The sequence below is a fragment of the Zalophus californianus genome, chromosome 8 (assembly GCF_009762305.2).
Source record: "Zalophus californianus isolate mZalCal1 chromosome 8, mZalCal1.pri.v2, whole genome shotgun sequence".
Classification (NCBI taxonomy): Eukaryota; Metazoa; Chordata; class Mammalia; order Carnivora; family Otariidae; genus Zalophus; species Zalophus californianus.
The window spans coordinates 32103174-32122681 of NC_045602.1; the positions used below are offsets into that span (position 1 = coordinate 32103174).

General features: G+C 39.5%; 1 protein-coding gene across 2 annotated transcripts in view; it reads left to right on the forward strand.

Moving 5' to 3' along the window:
• Positions 1-2352: 2352 nt before the first annotated feature.
• ARHGEF33 (Rho guanine nucleotide exchange factor 33) overlaps positions 2353-19508 on the forward strand; it is a 115446-nt gene continuing 98290 nt past the window's right edge. For both annotated transcript variants that reach the window (XM_027620869.1, XM_027620868.2), the window contains exons 1-2: positions 2353-2472; positions 7280-7349. The gene's annotated coding sequence lies outside the window, so the exon portion shown is untranslated. The remainder of the gene's footprint in view (positions 2473-7279; positions 7350-19508) is intronic.

Genomic DNA, 19508 nt, shown 5'->3' on the forward strand with positions numbered 1-19508 from the left:
TCCACAGAATGGGAGAAAATATTTACCAATCATATATCTGATACAGATTTAGATTCCAGAGTATATAAAGAACTCATATGTAAATACATATAAATAAAAATACAACCCAAGGGGCACCTGGGTGGCTCAGTCGGTTAAGCGTCTGCCTTTGGCTCAGGTCATGATCCCAGGGTCCTGGGATCAAGCCCCGCATTGGGCTCCCTGCTGAGCAGCTTCTCCCTCTCCCACTCTCCCTGCTTGTGTTCCCTCTCTCACTGTGTCTCTCTCTGTCAAATAAATAAATAAAATCTTAAAAAAATAAAAATAAAAATACAACCCAATTAAAAAATGGACAAATGATTTGAATAGACATCTCTTCAAAGAAGATATGCAAATGTCTAATAAAGAAATGAAATCATTACTCTTTAGGAAAATGCAAATTAAACCCACAATAAGATAGCACTTCACAATCACTCAGAGGCTATATTAAAAAAGACAGACAATAACAAAGATTGGCAATGATAGGGAGAAATTGGAAACTGCCAACATTTCTCGTGGAAATATAAAATGGTAGAACTGCTATGGAACAGTTTTTTCAAAAAGTTAGACATACAGTTACTGTATGAACCAGCAATTCCTAACTATGTCCCCCAAATAAATCGACCTGTATGGGAATTATTCATAACAGCTCAATATTGGAAACAACCCAAATGTCTATCAACTGATGAATGAATAAACAAAATGTGGTATATCCATATAAAGGAGTATTTTCAGCCATAAAAAGGAATAAAATACTGACACATGCTACAACATGAATGAACCTTGAAAACATTATACTAAGTGAAGGGAGCTGGTCACAAAAGGCCACATATTGTACGTGAAATGTCCAGAATAGGCAAATCCATAGAGATAGGGAGTAGTTGCTATGGGAAGGAGGAACTGGGAGGCATGGGGTTTCTTTTTGGGGTGATGGAAATATTCTAGAATTAGTGGTGATGGTCGCACAACCTCGTGAATACTAGAAACCATTGAATTTTTCACAATAAAAGGGCAATTTTTATGTGTGGTATGTGAATTATATTTCATTTTTTTAAAAAAGTAGATCTATGTGTCCTCACCTATTCTATGCCAAGGAAGCTTTTTTACCTTTTAGATAATACAGTTTAAAATTACCAGAAGGGCGCCTGGGTGGCTCAGTCATTAAGCGTCTGCCTTCGGCTCAGGTCATGATCCCAGGGTCTTGGGATCGAGTCCCACACATCGGGAAGCCTGCTTCTCCCTCTCCCACTCCCCCTGCTTGTGTTCCTGCTCTCACTGTCTCTCTCTGCCAAATAAATAAAATCTTTAATAAATAAATAAATATAAAAATTACCAGAGGAGTGGGCGCCTGGGTGGCTCAGTTGGTTGGGCAACTGTCTGCGGCTCAGATCATGATCCTGGAGTCCCGGGATCAAGTTCCGCATCGGGCTCCCTGCTTAGCAGGGAGTCTGCTTCTCCCTCTGACCCTCCCCCATCTCCTGCTCTCTCTCTCTCATTCTCTCTCTCAAATAAATAAATAAAATCTTAAAAAAAAATTACCAGAAGAGTACATGACAGCTACATATTAAAAATTACAATAAAGACCTGAGTGTTTGCTGGAACTATTTTTCCGAAAATGACCAAAAAGTGCTATAAACAGTAACTTTAATATCATATTTCTTCATTCAAAATCTTGTGGAAATTTATACTTCTCAAATTAGCAAGTGTACTATACTTGCTAAATTTTAAAAAATTTGTTGTACTACTATAAATCTGGGTTGAAATGTCTTTTAAAGTAGAACCAAAAATGGTATTTTTGTTAGCTTCCCATAATCATAGATTATGTATTTAATTTCAAAAGACCCTATTTTTAACTGTCCAAAGATACATTTTTAAAATTAGACACTTTTGGATTTGTTGGTTAGCACTAATTGGTATGTTTTAAGATTAAATATTATTGTACTAGAATTTATACAAATTAAGATAAATTGAGAGGATGTTTTTAGGGACCAGGACATATAATGCAATTTTAAAACTTCTGGAAAATATAGAAAAATATTTGTTTTACTGCAAACTAAATTTTTCCCAATATTTTTCTTCAAAATATCTAAGGTAACAAGATACTTTCCTTTCAAAATCTTTAGCTTTTTATTGATATATAAATAACTTTTTAATGCTAAAGTTTCCAGTTTTCTATGATAACAAAGTCATTCCTTTTAAATAGTTTTCTTTCTCTTACTCCTTGAAAGTAAATCCAGTTCAGTTGATTAGTTGATGCTAGAATTTGACCTGAAGCTTATATAATTAGAAGACACACTAGTTTTCCTCATTTAAAAGCCTAGTTAGCATATGACAGTCTCGTTTCCGGGGAAGTCAAACCTCTCCTGCTTTTTTTTTTTTTATAACCTTTAAATTAATTTAGAATCCAGATAAGCCTTGATCTGAGGATGATATAACCTCAGCAAGCAACATGGGGTAAGTGTGTGCTTTTATGTGCTTTGAAAGGCATTGACAGGGGAAATATTTTCATAAAAGAAGAAATCCCATATATCCTTACTAATTTAGATTCAAACCATGCTGACATTTATTTAAGGTAGCCATTTAAAGAAATAGCTATTTAAAAGTTATAACAATTTGTACAATATTTATCTTCTTGCTTAATTTTTTAATTTTATCATAATCTGCCTTTGCTTAATTTTTTAATTTTATCATAATCTGCCTTAATGAAATGTTTGGAGACTGAAGAGTGTTGGATATTTACATATTAATTTGAAGTGGAATTACATTTTGAGAACAATCTTAAAGAAAAGATGACAAGTTTCTTGATTTACAAGGCAGATAAATCCAACATGTATATGCCTCTTTGGGATTAAGAATAAAGAATAAAAATTAGGAATGCCTTTTGTAACACAGAAAAGGGACAGAGGATTCTATCAGAGTTCACTCTGCTATGTATAGAATAATGTGTGCTGATTAATTACACAGGGACATTAGTGAAACTTAATTCTAAACTCTTTGTGGGGTTTTGGAGCATGATGAGAAGAATCGGGTTTCACCTGAAAGCTTTCTATCCTTTACTTAAGCAAGAATAGCATTCCATTATAATTAGTATTGGAATTATATGGGTTTTTATATGTTGAAACTAGTATTCTGAAAATATAGAAATATGTCTTTTTATTACCCTTTGTCTTTTTAAAAATCTCCTTTCAATACAAAATTGTATTACTGTAAATGGTATAGCCATTTCATTGAAAGTATGTCTGAAGGATTTAACACAAATGGTCAGAAATTTATCCTAGAAAAATAAATTTTTGACACATTTATTCTAAACAGTTTCCTTGAATTTAATTAACATCTACATTTTTATTAATACCATGGGCTCTGAAAATGCCATCTAAACCAGTTTGAAACCTCAGAGGCTTTGAAAGGAAGATGATCATACTATTGTTAACTTTTAATACAAATACAACATAAAAGTCAACAGATAAATACCTTGTGCAAATTTCATATACATTTGATTTGATTTGGGACAGAACTGATGAGACTCCTGGTTCCTCTTTATTCCCCTTCTTCCTTTTCTCTCTTCTCTGTATATAAGAGTGAATATCAATATAGCAGTAAACTAGTAAGCTCCAAGCAATGGGCACACAAAAAGTCTTCCTTCCTCTCTGAAAAAAGAATTGTAAAATCAAACAATGTCAGGCGATTTACAGATGGTCTAAATTTTAATCTATGGATCCCAGATTAAGAACCTTCTGATTTTGAGTTTAGGGACTGGAGTATGAGTTGCTCAATATTTTTCTCAGCTTTTGGATTTTTTATAAAATGTAAGAATATTTAATAATTCCTGCTAATCTTCTCTCAGGGACAACGTTGAAAGTACTGATTCTCCCACTGACCATCTCCCAACACACACACACACACACACACACACCATGAAAATGAAGCACAGTTTGATCAATATCCATAGTTTGACAATCACATTACTGCTGTTTGTCCCCAGTGACTTGATTAATCACCTGTGCTTTCAAGAGATCAGAAATCACCTTGGGAACCATGTAAGAAAAAATCCTCATTATTTTATTTGTAAGGTGCTTTCAGTGCCTCTTATAAATAAGATGAACTAAACCATAAATTGCTAAGTTTTAGCCAAGGATATTCTTCCGATTATTTTGTTATCTGCTCCTGCCCTTATTGAGAAAAGAGAGTTTAGTAGGTATTAACACCCATTTAAGTTGTCCTAAAATAGAAAAATAAAAAGAGAAAGTGGCAGCTGATCAGATGCTCAAATTTTTTCATTTGAGGAAGGGTCTAGAATTTATCCCCTGGGAATGAGGAAGTAGCTGTTTAGGACTTTTTTTGGACAACGGTTATTTAACTCAAAGCTATTTGAAAATACATTGCCCTCATACGGGTCCGTGCCAGCTCTAACCATTTTCCTCAGGCTATGTGGGCATGATTTCAGCAAGCAACGAAGAGGCAAATAATAGAAAATTCTTATGCTCTCTAAAAAGCTTCCTCCTTCTCTTAAATTTTCACTGGACTCCTTATGGAGTGTGAGGGTGGGTGGGGTGGGTAGAGATGGCGCATAATGGTGGTAAAGGGTGATTGGGGAGAAGTGCAAGAACCTTACTGTATAAGGTACCCTGACACCTGCTATTTATTGTCATACCTGGGCGGAGGATGAACAATGGGAAAGAAGGGATGGTTATATTTCTTTGCTAAGATACTTTTTTTTTTTTAAGATTTATTTATTTTAGGGGGAGAGAGAGAGCGAGAGAGCCAGCATGAGCGGGAGGGGCAGAGGGAGAGGGAGAGAGAAACTCAAGCAGACTCCTCACTGAACGCAGAGCCCCACACAGGGCTGGATCTCATGACCCTGAGATCATGACCTGAGCTGAAACAGAGTCAGCTGCTTAACCGGCAGTGCCCCCCAGGTGCCCTACTAAGATACTTTTCAATACTCTTTCCCCGTCTACCAGTTCTTCCGTGCGCTCCCAGTAGACATCTGAGGATAACAAAAGTTAAGGCTCTGCCAAAATTGTAGAACCAGTAAGTTCATTATTATAGCATATTCAACCTCCTTTTAGTTCCCCAGTTCATATAAGAGTATATTTTTTAAAAAAGATTTTATTTATTTGAGAGAGAGAGAGAGACAGTGAAAGAGAGTGCACAGGTGGGGAGGAGAGAGAAGCAGGCTCACTGCTGAGAGGGAGAATTTGTTCTTAAGTAGAAGGGACACACAGGCTCAAAGGAGGGAAAACTTTCAAGAATTAAAAATGCTTCTAGGTTCTAGACATTTTCCTAGAGGACCAGCATATTAGTAAGTTTGGGTTCATCCATATATGATGGAAAAGCAAAAATAATAGTGGCTTAAACAAGCTAGAAATTTCTCTCCTATGTTAGAAAAAAAAAGCCTAGGGCCACCTGGCTGGCTCAGTCAGTAGAGCATGTGACTCTTGATCTCAGAATTGTGAGCTCAAGCCCCACACTGGGCATGGAGCCTGTTAAAAAAAAAAAAAAAAAAAAAAGGCCCCAGGTAGGCAGTCCAGAGCTGTTTGAGCAGGTCCTTGTGTGAAGGACCCTGGTTCCTTCTATCCTGCTCTTCTGCCATCCTTAGTGTATCCCTCTTGGTCCAAGAAGGTTACTCAGTCTCTACCTATCTCACTTGTGTTCCCCCAGTGGGAAGGAAGAATAGGAAGAAAAAGATGTGTTCTCTCTTTTGAGACTTCCCAGAGATTGCTCACATTATTTCTACCTCTACCTCAGCGGTAGAGTCTATTCTTGTGGTTACACCTAGCTGTGAAGGAGAAGGGGGAATGTGGTTTGTTGTTGTTGTTGTTGTTGTTTAAATATTTTATTTATTTATTTATTTGACAGAGAGAGACACAGCGAGAGAGGGAACACAAGCAGGGGGAGTGGGAGAGGGAGAAGCAGGCTCCCTGACGAGCAGGGAGCCCGAAGTGGGGCTCGATCCCAGGACCCTGGGGTCATGACCCGAGCCGAAGGCAGACGCCCAATGACTGAGCCACCCAGGCACCCCGGGAATGTGGTTTTTAAACTGGATTACCAAAGGAAAAGGGATGCTGGGTGGCAATGAGCAGTGTCTGACAGAGCCAGGATTGGGTGGGGCATTTCCCGTTAGATTCCTTTGGTACAAAGAGCAGAGTTATGCACAAAGAGGACCATTTTAAGAAAAATTTTCTGTAAAGTTAAGAGGAAAAAAAGAGCAAGCCAAGCTGGGAATAAACATAGATTCTCTTAGGATAAAGGAGGGGACCTTGACAAAATGACGAAGGCAACTAAGTAAACTGTTGGTGCCCCAACTGCCCATGTTCTAGCCTCTGGCCCCCCAGCTTCCATCTCCCTTAATCCTCACATCTGCATTGTTATTATTCTTATGCCAATTATGCAGATCAAGAAACTGATGCCCAAAAAGATTCCGTGACTTGGCCAAACTGCCCAAGAAGCTTCAGATAATGAAATAATGAAAAATAAATAAAACATATAGCTGGATTGAAACCTGCTATACTCCTCAAAAAACAAACAAAAACAAAATCCAAACCACCATACACTCATAGGGTATTTTCCAAATGGGTTTCTACTTAATTTTGACTGTAGATCACCTCGATTAGCCCCTACAAAAAAAAACCTATTATTAACCTATTTCATTTGTCACTTGAAGTAGGTGACTTTCATTTAATGTGGGATACTTAGGAAAATCTCTAGATTTGTGGCTTTCATTATTTTAGGGTCAGATGAACTGCTTTGAATGTTGGAGTACTCCAGCTAATTTTAAATACATAGGAATTTTTTATTAGTCCAGAACTGTTAGATATAAACACCTAAAGATATAAATACCAAGGTGAATGTGCCTACGCAACACCAAGTAACTTAAAAATGAAAAGACTAGGGGCGCCTGGGTGGCTCAGTCATTAAGCGTCTGCCTTCGGCTCAGGTTATGATCCTGGGATCGAGCCCCACATCGGGCTCCCTGCTCGGCAGAAAGCCTGCTTCTCCCTCTCCCACTCCCGCTACTTGTATTCCCTCTCTCTCTGTGTCTCTCTCTGTCAAATAAATAAATAAATCAAATCAAATCAAATCAAATCAAATAAAAAAACTGAAACAACTAAAAGAAACGAGATTTTTTTTACTTTATATATTGTTGAATGATTAGACATTTTTTAACAGCAATCTCTTGAATGTGATATAAAAAACTCATTAAAAAATTATTAAAACAAAGGATGGTATAAATAATCAATGGCATTTTTATTTCTTGTAGAACCTCTAGAAAAATCAGAAAGACTTCACAAAACATGATGTGATGTCTACTGGTGGAGACAGGCCACGAGGTGAGTGAATATTGCAAAGAACTTGTTTCTAGTCACTGCACAGATGAACTGAGAGCTTAGTTTAAACCAGTGTACTTAGTTTAAACCAATACTTGTACTTCATTTATAAATCTAAACATTTATAAATTGCTTAAGAATCTTGTAACTCTTCTATTTATTTATTTATATATATTTTAAAGATTTTATTTATTTGAGAGAGAGAGCGTGCGCAAGCACAGGAGTGGGGGGAGGGGCAGAGGGAAGAGGGAGAAGCAGGCTCCCCGCTGAGCCGGGAGCTCCATGCGGGGCTCGATCCCAGAACCCTGGGATCATGACCTGAGCCAAAGACAGATGCTTAACTGACTGAGACACCCAGGCACCCCAACTCTTCTATGTTTAAAAACAAACAAATATATCATGGGATTCTTTATTAGTTAGCACTCAAAGCTAATAGCCACCTTATAAACTAGGCATGTTACATCAGACTTTCACTGAATGTATGAATGCTTACAGTATTGAGATAATAACGAACTATATTTCACTAAGTTCTATTTTCGATTGCAAACAAAACAAAACAAAACCTTAAGGACAACAAAATTTGCATTCAACTAATATTTACTGAGTCCCTACTTCATGCGAGGCTTTGTGGCATGATAACTATGTGGGATAAGTAAGTATTATCCTCATTTTATAGATGAGGAAATGTAGGCTTATAAGGGGTAAGTAACATCCCCAGGGGCACAAAACTAAATAAGTAGCAGATCTGCAATTTGAAGCTAGATGTCTCCTGAACTTAAGAAGAAAGTTCTATGGTTTAAAACAGTATTGTTTAAGTCAATCAGAGAAAGACAAGTATCATATGATCTCGCTGATATGAGGAATTTGAGAAACAAGACAGAGGACCATAGGAGAAGGGAGGAAAAAATGAAACAAGATGAAACCAGAGAGGGAGACAAACCATAAGAGACTCTTAATCTCAGGAAACAAACTGAGGGTTGCTGGAGTGGTGGGGGGTGGGAGGGATGGGGGGCTGGGTGATGGACATTGGGGAGGGTATGTGCTATGGTGAGTGCTGTGAATTGTATAAGACTGTTGAATCACAGATCTGTACCTTTGAAACAAATAATACATTATATGTTAAAAAAAAAAAAGAAGATGGAAGGGAAAAATGAAGGGGGGAAATTGGAGGGGGAGAGGAACCAGGAGAGACTATGGACTCTAAGAAAACAAACTGAGGGTTTTAGAGGGGAGGGGGGTGGGGGGACGGGTTAGCCCGGTGATGGGTATTAAGGAGGGCACGTACTGCATGGAGCACTGGGTGTTATACACAAACAATGAATCATCAAACACTACATCAAAAACTAATGATGCAGTGTATGGTGACTAACATAACATAATAAAATTAAATTTAAAAAATAAATAAATAAAACAGGATTTTTAAGTTTCAAAACTAAAAAGCACACATTGTAAAACAAACAAACTTGATCAAGACTGAAGAGTATAGGGGCACCTGGGTGGCTCAGTCGGTTAAGCATCCGACTCTTGATTTTGGCTCGGGTCATGGGATCGAGCCCCACATTGGGCTCCATGCTCAGCAAGGATTGAGGATTCTCTCTTTCCCTCTCCTTCTGCCCCTACCCCTGCTCACATGCACTCTCTGTCTCTCTCAAATAAATAAATAAATCTTAAAAAAAAGATACAAGGGTATAAGTAAAGTTTGAAGCCCATCCCACCCCTATCCCATCCCTCTTTCCAAGAATGACCACTGTTAGTAGTAGTTTGGCATAAATGCTTCCATATCTTTCCTTTGACCAATGTACCTTTTACACTTCCTATTTACTTAAAAACATCCATGAAAAGAGGAGGTTGAATTTACTATATATCTACTAATATAAATATCTAGTCTAAATAATAACTGAAACGTTCATTCAGCCAACATTAGGCATCTAATTGTGGAGTTTCAAAGGAGTATAGAACTTACTTTCTGTTTCCTAGGGACTCATAGTCTAGTGCAGTGGTTCTTAATTTGGTTTTGAGAGGGTAAATATGGACTCTGTTGTGAGTCTGATGTGAGCTCTGAATCTTCTCCCCAGCAGAAAATGAACCTACATAAAATTTTGCCTATAATTCAGGGGATTCATGGACACCCTGAGAGTATGTGGACTCCTGTCTCTGGTAGAAGTAAGATTCTTAAATTAATAATTTAACATAAATACTATAATAGAAGTGTGGACAGGACACTATGGCAGCACAAAAAAGCAGGGGCCTTTAGCAAGACATGTCAAGAAAGACAGCGAAGAGTGCTACTTGCCCAGACTCCTGAAGGACACAAGGAGCTTGACAGCTAGCCCAGGGTAAGGGAAGGATGTCCACTGAGGAACAACTCTATAAAGCCCAGAGGCTAGAAAAGACAGGAAACCACAGGATTCTCTTTGTGACAGGAGCCCAGTGTATGTACGAGAGTGACCAAAGAGAAGTTTGGAGAGCTGGGGAGAGGCCAGACCAGAAAGGTAGAGGTCTGCTGTGTTAGGACATTTGAACTTTAGGAGTCACTGAAGGATTCTGATTACTATTCTGATTAAGACTATAATTAAGGCATGACTGAATAAATGATCATGGGAATAATAATTTAGATGATAGGATAAGATAGAAAAAGGAGATAAGACCACTTGATTTACACTTGTTGGAGGATCAGTGACGAAAACATATGCTATTAAAAAGATACATTGCAGGGGTGCCTGGGTGGCTCAGTCTTTAAGCATCCGCTTTCGGCTCAGGTATGATCCCAGGGTCCTGGGATCAAGCCCTGCACCGGGCTCCCTGCTCCACGAGAAGCCTGTTCTCCCTCTCCCACTCCCCCCTACTTGTGTTCCCTCTCTCACTGTGTCTCTCTCTGTCAAATAAATAAATAAAATCTTTTTTTTTTAAAAGATACATTGCTAAAAATTAGGTGGAATTCATTGGAAAGTCATTCCTTTTGCAAAGGAGATTGAGAGAATAAAGCTTGGAGACAGTGTGTGTAAGATAAAACTCAAAATTTGGGCAGCATATCTGCCCCCTCACTGCAGTGAGTCCCATGCACAATCAAACTAGTGTCAGTCACTCAGGACGTATCACTCACTCCTGGTCTGCACACCCCCATGCCTTCTGCTGTCCTCCAGTAACTCCTGATGGACAGCTCGTTTTCCCATAGACTCTTCTACCTGCAAAGAGTAGAAAATGAAAGACGACAAAATAGGTCAGTTTCTCAATAAATCTACATTGAGTATATATATTCCTTTTATAATTATTTTTGTAATTCAGGTTTCAAAGTAATGCAATTTCTTTTTGGGTCTACTTAACTTAATATACCTAGCAAAAAACCCAATTTTGGTCTCGCCTCCTACTACTTGGCAATGACTTCATAATTGAGGCAAGACTATAACATCTCAAGGATGTTTACTTGATAAATATTTATTATTCATTAGAATTTTACTTATCAGATGCTGTAGGACCTTTGAAGACTAAACTTATTCATATATTGAATATGCAGTTTTGTGTGTATGATGTATCAAAATTTTTTTCAGATACAAAGAAACATTTGGTCTTTGCCAAAGGGCAGTTGCTCAAAAAGATTTCTCAGTCCCTATGTTTAGACAGTGAATTTTTGTTAAAACAAAATTTATAATTTTAGGTGAAATAGCATTGATTTTTCCAGCTTGCCTTTTCTAGCTTATTAATTTAAAACAAAAGTGCATCTCCTTGCTATTACTATGAATGAATAAAGTTCTGTCATTTTCTTTTTTCCTCAGCTCACATATTTACCTTTATTTGGGGGGGAGAACATTAAGTTCTACTCTCTTAGAAATTTTCAATTATACAGTATTATTAACTATAGTCACTATGTTATACGTTAGACCCTCAGACCTTATTCATCTTATAACTGAGAGTTTGTACCCTTTTACCAAACTCTCCCTATTGTTGTTTGCCTTAGGGAAAAAAAAAAATCATTAACCATCCACATCCTCTGGAACTGAATTAAATTCAACTCAAACTTGTGTTAAGAGCTCATCATAAAAAGTTCTGAAACTAGCTCAGAAGAATGTGAACAAATAATATAAATGTATTTATCTTTTAAAAACTAAGCTAATTTTGCATGCCTCTCTATAAAATATTTCAGCATTTAAGAATATATAAAAGATTTTAAGTTATTATTAAGTAAAACTGCCATATAAGGAGATGATCTATATTTATCCTGAGGCTTAAAGTCTAGCACTCTGGTAAGAACCAGATGCACAGGCGCTATGGCTATGAATAAGAAATGGCCCCTCAGTTGGGGCTGACAGTTTTGCATGGGAATCAGACATGGAGACTATAGCCGGTCATTCCCAGCAGGGAGAGATACTAACAGTATGATATGACAATGCAGCAGAAGAGGGGTTGACTAAAGATGACTTGGAGGATGAGGGCTGGCTTCATTGAGAAGGAGGTGCTTGAAGAGAGCATTGAAGGATGAGAAATGCTTATTTAGGTGAGGAAAGATCTTTGAGGCATAGAGAATGGGAGAAACAAAGTATGGAGGCAAGTGTTTGATGAAATGCATGAACTGTGATCATCTACACATCTATATCATATATACTAACTACTATAAAGTTTTATTTGAAATACTATGAAATGAGAAATCAAGTAAGTTCAACTGGTTCCGGCGTTAGCTGTTACAATAGCAACATCATACCAGCTAACGGCTAGCCGGCCCAGGGACACGTGGGGAGCCTCACCCAGGCAACCAGGCTCTCCAAAGTTCCAGAGAAGACTGCCTGAGAGGATAGGGTGAGATTGTGATTTGCAGAGCCGATGACTTGGTGAGAAGGGGCTCCTGAGATATAAAATTAAGGGTCAAGAGACCCGAGGCTGCCTAAAAATCTGACACTCATTCAAATGGATTTGCTTTCAATATTGAACATTTGAATAAAGGACAAGCTGATCCCCTCAGGGAGGAAGAGTGAGAAAGGAGGTCCCTCAAGGGCAATACTTGGCCTCGCAATACTTGGCCTTGCATCCCGGATCAAGGCAGTTCGGTGCCAGCCTCACTACAGCACTCCGCAAAACAAACATTTTGTAAGGAAACCGGACTCACCTTTCTTAGAAGGCTTTTTGGTGACCATTTGTTGTTACTCAAGACTGCACCCACGTGGGCACCTGGCTGGCTCAGTCAGGAGAACATGGGACTCTTAACCTCAGGGTTGTGAGTTCAAGCCCCATGTTGAGCATGGAGCCTAATTCTAATTAAAAAATAAAAAAAAAAAAAAAAAAAAGACCGCACCTAGGACAGCCCATCACTCCCACCCCCAAACACCCCCACCCATCCACATACCCTCACCATGTTTATCGAAGCATTCCTTTCAATCACACAAGATACTTTCCTTGAGAGAAGTCCTGACAAATACAGTTTTCTCGCTCTCCCATTTCCAGGTTCTTGTAGTGCCTCTGATAGACGGTGTGTGCACAGCTCCGCCATCCAGCTCTAACCCCGTTTTCAGGCCTGAGAGTGTCAAGCAGGCTCCCCCAGCCCCACAGCTGGGCTGAGGCTGCAGCTGCAGATGCAAGCCCCAGATTCTGGCTCCCACAGTGGTAACCAGGGCCTCTGAGCAAGCCATTTTATTATTTCAGTTCGAACAGGAGCTTAGGACTTAGTCTAGGTCACTCAACCTCTCGGCCTCATTTTCTTTATTCGTGAAGCAACAGGGTTTGGCTGGCTGATCTCTATGTAATCCTTCCATTCTGATTTCTTTACCACTATCTGCTTAATCTTTAGTTTGTATTGCAAGTAATGCTGGTTTGGTTTGGCTTGGTCTCTCCAAACTATGATATTGGTTCATTCATTTATTCAACACCTATTTATTCAAACCTATCTTGTGCGAGATCTTGTGTTAGACCTCAGGGAATGCAGAGTGAATAAAAATGCCCATGCCCTCACGAAGTGGAGGTGGTGGGCCCAGATGGCCGGTGAACAAAGAAATAGATGGTATTGTCGTTTGCTGGTAAATGCTATGGAGAAGAAGAAAGCAGTGAAAGGCAGGTGGGCAGCTGAGGCTGGGTCCTGCTCTTACACATGCGGTCAGGGAAGGCCTTTCTAATAAGGTGACATCTAAGCAGCAACCAAAAACCTTGGAACTTTTTTTATCCTTGATGTATGATTATGGGATATTGTAAATTTGAGAAGACCTGGAAGTTGTCAAGAGATAGGAATGAAATAGGCTCCAGTGGAGGTGGATGGGAGTTTGGGTTTCAACCTAGCTTTGCCCTGTCCCAGCCTTCATGTCCCAAGATTTTCACAAATGAGCCTACCTCACTTCTGTGATTCTGAACATTCTAACATTTTAGTGGCTTTCCAAAAGTACTGCATCTTCTTACTTACTTCACTTTTGTCAATGGGAATTATGCCTATTAACAATAAATTCAAAAAGCTTTGACATCTGAATGTATAGGAATTTACCAAGCAGGGATTTGTTTGGCAGGTGAATTTTGCATCCCGATGTTGAGTAACTTTCTCTTCAGCTCCACAAACCACAGCCTAGAGGCAGGACACAACCTAAAGAATGTGTGGGAAGGAGGTAAAGACTCAATGACTAGACTGGAAATATTCCTTTCAAAGGGGTAGGTCTTTTTTTTTTTTCCTCCCCCTAGATTCAACTTGCATCCACTGGCTCATTCACTGCCTATCATGTGATTTGTTTTGGAGCAGGCCAGAGGCATGGGTCCCCAAGCAGATGGATGGCAGACATTGCAGGCTAATGGCAGGTCCTGTGGATGTTAAAAGAAAAGAAGTGGGCAAACCCCAGGTAGTGATGTTGCTGATGTGCATTCTAAAGTGGGCTAAGGATGAAAAGGATTCACTTTGCTTCTAAATCCAAAACATTAGAATCATATATATACATATATGTAAAACAAGGGCAGAGCCATTGCAGATCATCCTATTTTTTTAATTACCTTTTTTTTTTCTTTAGAGAGAAAGAGAGAGAGAGGGAGAGAGCTTGCCAGCAGGGGTGGGGGAGGGGTGGGGGGGAGAGAGAGAGAGAGAGAGAGAGAGAGAGAGAGAGAATCTCAAACAGGCTCCAAGCCAGACCCAGGGTCTGTCATGAGGCTCGACATGGGGCTAGATGTGGGACTTGATATGGGGCTCAATCCCACAACCCTGAGGATCATGACCTGAGCCAGTGTGATTTAAACAGCTTGAGCCTGAGGTGACCATGGAGAGTCAAGTGAAAATATTCATTAGAGAGAAACAGAACAACCAGGGATGCTCATTTAGCAGAAAAGAAAAGATCAGAAGAACAAATGGTTTTGTTTCCTTCCCTCAAAATCAAGACCTAAGTACTAAAAAACAGCTAAAATTGCATAGTGGAAGAATCAAGGATTAGGAAATTGTGAACGGCTTAGCATAATTCCAGTTTGGGGTATAGTGGGTTTTTTGGTTTTTTGTTTTGTTTTCATTTTTGTTTGTTTGTTTTTTAGATTGAACAAAAGAACAATTATGGGAGGCTGAGGGGACTGAGGGGGCTGGGGAAGGGAGGCCATTGGTTGCTAGAGTCCCATGTTGCTGAGTAATATTTGGAGACACCCTGCTAGATTTTAGTCTCAGCATTTTAGAGTTCCAAGGACTTTGAGAGCCTCCTTGAACTAGAGATGAGAAAATGGAAGCCCAGAGAGAGTACGTTGCTTCCTCTTGGCCCCGCAGAGTGAGAAGTCAGGGTCGGATCTCAGTCCAGTATTCCTCCCATTCCCAACCCCCACTCCTCCCCCAGACCCTGCCAGTCAGCAGGTGTACTGCCATCCTGATTTGGGGGGAACATTGTTACATCGGTCTGTAGTGGGATGCTTGGTAAAAAGGTTCAGATTGCAGCATTATCAAAAAGCAAAAAGGATGGTCTGTGAAAAGCACTAAGTGCACAGCACTAAGTGCAGGAAACAATGTGGCACAGCATGTATGCAACTCCCTGTTAGGTTGACTTGCCTTCGGTGAGGGAACCATTTTGAAATGGCCTCTGAACAAGATGAAACGGGTATAATCCACACAAGGAATGATTTCCTTATAGCATGTTTAAGCAGCCCTAGAATAGATTTCAAGTCAGATTGTTCAGTGTGTTTCCATATCTATTTTTAAAGGTTGTGAAGATCAGGATTGCTATCCAACAATCTGGGATGGGAGAAGCATGTAATTCAGTTTGGAAGCAGGAGGATGAAGAACTTCTTTGTTTCATTTACTTATTCTTGCCCCAACTTGTTCCCAAAAGGAAATTGAAACAGTGCAACAAGAGATTTAGGAATCAGGATATGTAGCTTCTTAGCAAAACCAGTCCCAATGTGTTCTGGTCTCTTTGTGAAATATTTCTACACCTTTCACTTTGTGCCAAATTTACCAGATATTGGTAAGAAGTGGTAAGACATTACTCATTGACTGGGTGCAGTATGCCTTAATTCTAGGAAGGCCATGTAAATTATAGAAGTTATAGAAGAAATAATATATATATAATATATATAATATAATAATAAGAAATTATAGAAGAAATAATCAAGCTCATGATGAATTTACATTTTTCATCGATGAATAAAAATGTTGACTATTTCTTCTATCTAGATTGTGTTGTTGAACTCTAGTAATAATGGGTTATAAGATGACCCTTGCCTTAGTGAGGAGAATGGCCAAGGCAGGCTTATGAAGGGTATGACACATGAACTGCCCTTTGAAGGGTGAGTGGGCTCTGCGCTGGCAGAGTGAAGAGGGTTTTAAGGCAGGGCACCTGCAGGGACTGAGATCCTCAGGTAGAAACGCATACAGCCTGTGGGTAGACCAGTTCTACAGGGAGAATGTTGTCGGTTTTTAGTGGCCCAAGACCATCACCAACCCCTGTCAACAGTGCACGAGATGTGGGCTATTCTTCTAACTGAGGTTATAGATTTGCAGGGTTTGTCTGTAATTTCCAACACCTGGAGTCTTTGTTCACTGGGAGGTAATGAGAAATTACAGTCCTTCTGAGGATTGGCTCTTACTCTATTCTCTTTTCTGAAAGTGCTAAAGGCAGATCCAAATTGGATGTCATTTTTTCTGAACTATGAAAAAAACATCTCCCAGGAGACACAGCAGTAACCCAGTTCCCCCTCTCACCTCAAAAGGCTTTGGTGACCGATGATCTATTTCACAAGGTACTACTAACTCAGCCACGTGATCCAGCTCTGGTGAGGCCTGCTGCTGCCTCAGCCTCTGCCTCAGCAGGAGGCATACTTCCTGAGGACTGGTTAAGGTTTGCCATGTGGAAAGACCCCCCTGCTAATTAGGGTCGTCCCTAGGGCTGGAGCTCAGGACTCTTTCCTTCACGGTTCTCCCAGGAGCCTCTCTTGCCCTTTGCTGTCTTCCTGCCCGTTCCCGTCAGGACCAGCCTGGTGAAAATACAGTGACAGTCATTCATCTTCCTCTGAAGTAGGCATTTACCTTGCATTGGGGCAACACTGTGCTCTCCACTCCTGCAGAATGTCCCGGAGAGGCTCTTAACTTCAACTCAGATGAATCCAGGGAGAGAACCTGTTTGAAATGTTGAAATTAAAGCAAGTCGAACCAGGATAAGAAAAGAGAGAGAGCACATCTTCCTAACCAGACCCAAGCTATAGCACTGAGGTTCACAAAATTGGGTTCTGGCACATTTATGTTTGCCAGTCAATAAAATGAGTCAGAAGAGCCCCTGGAAGTAATAGGGTCTGAAACTGTTGATACATTCTGATGTCCTAAAGGACATGATAAATTCAATTTTAAATTTTAAAATAATTCTAACCATTGGGTTGTTTTGTGTGTGTGTGATATCCTGCCGGTGTTCTTTTTTTCTGATTGATGTTGACACATAACAACTCAGCCAAATTACTCTATCCTGGCTGATATTAGGTAAACAAACAAGAAAATTAATGTGCCCATGGAGTGAAAGTGAAAGGATCTCTGTTATTCTATATTCTAATGTAAAGAACCTCTATGTGCCCTTGAGCTATGGAGTTGCCCACTCTTTGCCTCTCTTCTCACTGGCTTTTGGGAGCTCTCAGCTGGAGCAGTAGTTACAATTAGTTTTAGCGTGGGACCCTTCGTTAGGAGATGGCAGGATCTTTAAGCCCAATGGTGGGCACAGGGGATACAGTTCTGCTACTAAAACTTTGCTTGGTGATTCCCCACCCTCCCCAACAAAAATCACCTCCAGGCTAAACTCTTTCTCTAGTTACCAGTAATTCTTTTTTGCTTATGTGAAGCACCGTGTGGTAGAAGGCATGTTTCTCTTGTCGTCCTGGATGAGAATTCAATTCACTTCCACAAGTATTTGTTGATGACAAGCCCCAGAAGGACACAAGGAGCTGGGGACACAGCTCCTTGTGTGAATAAAACCCCACTCTGCTCCCAAGTTGCTCACAGTCTGGGAAGGGGACAGGCATTCAGGCAGGTAACCAAGGACGTGCTGATGGCCTTGTGACCTGGTTCCGTGGCAGGGGCTGCCCTGTTTTTAGCAACACCCATATTTGGGAAAACGTCAATTAAGAGGCTGACTTGAGGACCGAGGACCATTTTCAAAATAAGACTGCTTATTTTGGGGGATGTCTGGTGACAGAGTCCTATATTTTAATTCTTTAATGTATTGCCTTTGCCACCATAAGCAGCTACGTATTCAAGAATGATTTGGTTAGCTCTGTTTTTAGAAGCAGGTATAAAAAATTACATTATCATCGGGTATCCTCATTTTAATCACTTGCCTCCATGCTTATATATTGTGAAATTTGTTTTATCTCCTTATAATTTTGCTTCTAAGAGTCACACTATGCTCTTTGCTTTCTTGCATTCTGTTGATTAATGAATTATATTAGTAGATTTATAAGCATCCAGCCATTTTTATACTCTAGAAAAAAACTCATGGGGTTGTATTTTTGCTTTCTGATATTTTATTTAGACTATTTGTACATTTATTTATTTAGGCTTTCCTAGAGTAGATTCAGTATCAGAACCTCATGGGATGGATTTAGTGATTTACATATATACTATTCCCTGGTACAGATTACATAATACAGTCACTGCTATTTTCAGAAATTCCTGTGATATTATCCTAGGTTCTTTCTTTTTTTTTTTTTAAAGATTTTATTTATTTATTTAATTGACAGAGAGAGAGAGAGAGACAGCGAGAGAGGGAACACAAGCAGGGGGAGGGTCAGAGGGAGAAGCAGGCTTCCCGCGGAACAGGGAGCGCGATGCAGGGCTCGATCCCAGGACCCTGAGATCATGACCTGAGCTGAAGGCAGTCGCTTAACCAACTGAGCCACCCAGGCGCCCCTCTCCTAGGTTATTTCTTATTTGAGGGGTAGATATTTGACACTCCCTTTCAGTATCTCCTCTAGATAGTTATTGTGGTTGACTTGACAGTTTTAAAAGCTCAACAATTTGTTTTCCTAGAAAATTGTCCACTTCATTTGGTTTTTAAAATTATTGGCAATAAATGACATAGAGAATTTTTAAAATAATATTTCATAGCCTCTGATTTGGTGGTTACATCTCTCTTTTTTGTCTTATTTTGTATTTTCTCTTTCTCTCAATCACTCTCTGTCTCATCAGACTTGCTAGAACATTTTTCCTTTTACCAATCCATTCAACCTGTTTGTTCAAATGGCTTTCAGAGACCACATAAGAAGGAATACATTTTTCCTGAGATTAAGCACAGATCTGTACCTCTGAAACAAATAATACATTATATGTTAAAAAAAAAAAAAAGAAGAAGATAGCAGGAGGGGAAGAATGAAGGGGGGGAAATCGGAGGGGGAGACGAACCATGAGAGACGATGGACCCTGAGAAACAAACAGGGTTCTAGAGGGGCGGGTGGTGGGGGGATGGGTTAGCCTGGTGATGGGTATTAAAGAGGGCACATTCTGCATGGAGCACTGGGTGTTATACACAAACAATGAATCATGGAACACTACATCAAAAACTAATGATGTAATGTATGGTGATTCACATAACAATAAAAAAATAAAAAAAAAAAGAAGGAATACATTTTTAATGACAGTAAAAGTGGTTCCTTTTAATATAGTACTTTGAAATGCTGTGGCATGAAGTGGTTTATTTAAAGATCTAGGCTAATAGAGTAATGGTCTCATTTGGAGCTATTTCTGAAGTAACTTTGAGC